The sequence below is a fragment of the Vanessa cardui genome, chromosome 16, assembly GCF_905220365.1.
Source record: "Vanessa cardui chromosome 16, ilVanCard2.1, whole genome shotgun sequence".
NCBI classification, from domain to species: Eukaryota; Metazoa; Arthropoda; class Insecta; order Lepidoptera; family Nymphalidae; genus Vanessa; species Vanessa cardui.
In genome coordinates, this window is record NC_061138.1 from 5,432,098 (window position 1) to 5,437,380 (window position 5,283).

Below are 5,283 nucleotides of genomic sequence, written 5' to 3' on the forward strand. Positions count from 1 at the left end.
GCAGTCGTGGCCGAGCGGTTAAGGCGTCTGACTAGAAATCAGATTCCCTCTGGGAGCGTAGGTTCGAATCCTACCGACTGCGAAACTTTTGTAATAAATTTCCTACTTATTGTAATAATTTTTTTAATAATAATAAATAATAATTTGTAACTTAATAAACCAATAGATATTTAAAGAGGCTATAACAGATTAAATCTTACCAGATTTTTTAACTAATGTTTAATATTATTATTAACGGTTAATTAGTACATATGCCAATTTACAAAAATAATGAATCGTATATGAAACTATTTACTGCTGTTATCAATATGTAAATAAATCCAAATGAAAACAATAGCACACAAATAATAATTAATTATTCACGAGCGATGATAATATAACAAGCCACTTGATATAAGGTAACAACGCGGTGTAACAAAATTACAAGCTAAATGTCTTTCTCATGTCTACCTCGATATTAAAATAGTTGCACGAACAGCATTACACGAACATAACTCAGAACAACAAAACTAACAAGCTTCCCACTCATTGATCGGTCGGAAGATGGCCGTTCCAGCCAGCCAGGCTCTCATTAAGCCTGCACGTGCGTCGCCCACGGCATTGCATGCTTCTACCAGGGTTGCGACACAGACTAAACGGAGTAAAAGCGGGTATCGTCGAGTTCAAAATTGGAATATACATTCGCAAGACCGCCGAGCTACATTAAACAAACAAGTTTCTTATCTCTCCATTAAGTTCTATAAATACATTCGTAATGGGATTACGCCGAAAAAACAACGTAACGCGAATAAAAACACAATTTGCAACTGAAATGAAATACTAAACCACATTAGCTCCGGCCAACTGCCACCCCTGTGCAAAATAACTTTTCGTCATGGGATTACGAGTCCGTACCAGGGATTTAAGGTTTCATTACTTTGCTTCGTCTCTCCCTTCTCTCTGCGGGCCCTACTAATAATCTAAATAAGATTCTCACAAATACTCATAGAAAACTCTACACAATATTCCTGCGAGTAATCTTTAAAAAAGCTGGTTTTTAAAACCATTACACTATCAGGAAAGATGCCTTACCTTAACACCTGTGTTAAGTAAAATGAAGGTGTCATAGGCATTTTAAATACGAATTCCTTTAAAGAGTATAATAGCACAATATTATAGTATTTACTGAAGAGAATTGCTTGTGACTAATGACTAGACAAAACATTACTAAACTAAATTATATAATGGATATCTAAATTATTTTTACTCGATTTAAATTGCATTCGTGAAATCGTAGTAGTTGCGAATGTCCCCTGATGAGTGAGGCTATAGAGTCAAGTTGGGGACGGGGAGCGTAGCGAGGCGAGACCTCTAATGTACAAATATTGCGGACGAAATGAATATATTCGGCCCCTCCCCCGGAGGGCCAGACAAGTGCACGTTTTGATTAAGTCGCTGATATGAATGTATGAAGACAGAAATTAGAAGGGACGTTGTTCAAGATGGATGCATTCTTTTAATGGCTTAAGATGGTATTATCAACTAATTCTCTTTTCAACTACATGTCTATATACATGATATTATATCTACAAACTTTATTTTTACGAGAATCTTATTGAAATTATAAATTTTATAAAAATTGTAGTATTAAACAAAATGTTATTCAAAATAAGAAAATGAAATATATTTTACATACATTTTTTTAAAAAATATATATAAACAAGATATTTATAACTATTAAACTATATTATGTAAATAAATAGTAAAAAAAACTAAAACAAGGTTTGTGTGCAAAAGTTGACAGTTGTTCCCATTCCGACCAATCCTTACTACAGTACGTCCCAAGTGTCTCGCTAATACTCCATATGGCGTTATACAGTCTGCTACCTACAAATAACCATTACTAAAAGGCCTCTAACTGTAATGTGTAGAGTAGATAAATGAACGGTTCAGTTTATACTGGTTTAATATTCATAACATTGAAAGGGCGGAAAAGTTGATGCAATGCCATGTGCATGCATTAGGGACGATGAGACAATCGGACACCAGTCGCGTCGATTAGTTCTAACAACTGGCCACTGTGTACGACTGTACCGGACCGACTAATAAAGTAATGTAAGTTACTTAATGAGACAGTTCGTATGCAATACATTATGAAAGTAATTATTAGGGGGTTTTCGTTGCTATCAAGCAAACAATTTTTTAAAGAAAGAAACATTTATATTGCCACACACTTCAATTTAAATATTACTTTTATTGTTACCACTGAACCAAACTTTACCTTTATACCTTCATTTGTACAATATAGTAGCCTTTGTCCTTACACGGGACTCTAACTATATACAAACCAGATTTCATATAAATTAGTTCGATGGCTGAAGTGTGAAGAGGTAACGATAGAGCTACTTTCATATTTAAAATATTAACATACATTGCCAAAGGAACCGAATTAGTATAGCTGAGTTGAAACAGGGAAAAACAAACATAAAAATTTCGATATCAGCTCCAATCTGATAAGTCGAAGTATATACACATCGATTAGGTTTTCATTATATTATTTTCAACATAATAATAGATGTATATTGTGTTTAAAATGGCGTCAACGCCGTCAAAAGGAAATTGTGTTTCGCCAGACCAAAACAAATTCGAACAGAATTTATTCGTTTACAAACTTTAGTAGTTACATATTGACTTATTGCATATTATCCAATATTTCATTCGGAATGTAAGGAATTATTGCATATTCGCACACAACTGTCAATGTCTGCAAATTTCCTACAAGCTCTCATGTTTCCTGAAGTACCGTCTGTCTGGCGCCGGATATGTGACACCCACGCTTGTTACCAACTAAGACGTTTGTACTACTATTTGCTAATGAATGTATGACTTGCCTTAATCATTTTCACAATCAACTATATGCTATTAATATAAGAAGAATCTTAGAAAAATATTAAATGAATATTATTTTCTCAAAGAAATATCACACAATTTGTATTTTTATATCATCAACATATCATTAATTTTTTACTAAAGTGCTAATCTAATGATATATCGATTCAAAATTAAAAATATATTTTCAGCATAAATAAAAAAAATATTAAAAGTAATAGATAGTCTATTATTTGTCACAATTACAGTACAATTTGTCGTTGGTAGAATTCTTTTTACAAACTGCAATAAGTGTATTCAGGACCTTTTCGAAAAACATGCAGCAAACCTTTTATAAAATCAGAATAAAAGCTAAGTGTATTGAATTGTTTTATTTTCCAAGTACGAATCAAATCAACACGACATTCTATCTTAGGACAGACTTGAAAAAAAGGTTTTATACCTAAATTTATTTCAATCGGAAAAATTATTCCATAACCAAACAGTGGCGTAGCTATCCTAGGGCCAGATGGTGCAGTGCACCAGGGCCCCAGAGTTCAGGGGGCCCTCTTAACTAAACCTTAAGTTCTGTAACTAGAAAATTATGATCCTGCGCACAAGACTTCTTATTTGGGATCTATAATTTTAAAGGGTAATTATTAGTTAAAGAGGGATGGGAAAGAGGGGGTGAGGGCCTGATTCTTTTTCTATGCACCGGGGCCCTTCCTCACCTAGCTACGCCACTGTAACCAAAGTAACCACAAAAAATATATTGAATAGGTAAAATAATTCAATAAAATAAGAGGAGCCAGTTTAGTTAGCCCTCTTTACAGCTCCGTGTTTGCAGTTCACACGGCCGTCCTCCCACACGTTTCACAGTTCACACCTTGGTGTTGGTTAAAATCAATGACGTCATCCGTTCTGAAACACTCTAAAATATTTATCGATGTTATAAGATACAGAGTTTCATTCAACTTGTTATTGCTTACGCTAAATAAGAAGTGAAGTAATGTGTTTAAAAAAATATTTGAACTAGCTTCGCAAATAACTATGAAATCAGTACCTACTAGGCGATAATAACAAAAGTTTCTATTATATTAGGTACTTCTATACTTATTTTTTACCTACATACGTGGTGTACATTATTAAAGTATCTATCTATATTTATAAAGTTTTTATATGTAACAAATATAATGAATAACAATCAGATTTCATAAAACTATTTACGCGTAGAAGTACTCTTAGTCGAACATCAAGAGAATCCATAAAATTCGAGTTACACAATTTTCGACTTATGAAAGTTTTCATCTTAAACTACTTTTGTAATGCAATATTCCACTTGTAGATATTTAAATCTTTAATACATAACTAATCTTAAAAAAAAAAAACATTTTGGTTACACAGGTGATGAAAAAATATTTTCTATCACATTATTTTCTTAAACCTGTAAATTTACGGTAAATTTTTAAAGTTGGTAACTTATTTTATTCTTTTTCGATCGAGGTAATTTTCAAGTGTAGTATAAAGAATGTAAGATAAACATATTAATTGTTAAAATAACATTGTTGTGTTCGATGAAGACTCCAATATACTTTATGGGACTATATGTATAGGTAAGACATGTACAAATAGGTCTTGCAAAATCACTAATTATATTATTAAAGAAATGATGTTTTGTTGTTCAATCTCTATGGAAAGGGGTATTTTTTACATGATTTATTGCGGCTTTCGACTTAAGTACAGAAGATCTAGGTAACAAACACACAAACATTTCAATCACTGCTTAATTGCTACCCTTTCCTTCACACTTTCAGTGTTAATATTAACAAACATTCATGGGTGCTTAAGAGTTTTTAAGTACTTAACTGTCAATTTGAAAAGGAAACAGCTTATTATTATTTTATAAAGCTTAAAACTACAGGGATCAAACAAGAGTTACAATAATGAATACAAGCACTATGTATCTTTGTATTTGCATATGTTAAATATCTTCAATCTATATATTTATATAAAATAACATGTCCTGACTGAGGATAAACTGTTTAAGTTAGGGCCATGAAATTTCGAAAAATGAATTGTTTTACTGAGTAGCTAAGGAAATAATTCTGGATATTGTCCCTAAGGTATAGTAAGATTGTATGGAAGTCCGTGATTGTTGAAGTAAGAAGCATGAAATTTTATTTTCGGGCTCCTGATTAAAAAAGATTAGGTAAGTATTTATGCTTTTCTGTATATTAAATTTCACCCTAAGGGGTGAAATACATTGAGTATTAGTAGTGGGGTCAAAGAGGTCTTACATTAACGTAATACTTGAAGTTCGTCTATAAATATATTAACTTCAACGCGAGCAAAGCCGCGGACAACTGCGTTTATTATTCGTATAAAGTAATGTTAGCACGCAGAACGTTTTATTCCTCAATCAATTTAATAAATTAC

The 5,283-nt window shown here is 32.4% G+C and overlaps 1 non-coding gene across 1 annotated transcript; it reads left to right on the forward strand.

The window, feature by feature from the left end:
- Trnas-aga lies at positions 1-82 on the forward strand. Its single transcript has one exon. It is a non-coding gene; the product is annotated as a tRNA-Ser (tRNA).
- Positions 83-5,283: the final 5,201 nt, after the last annotated feature.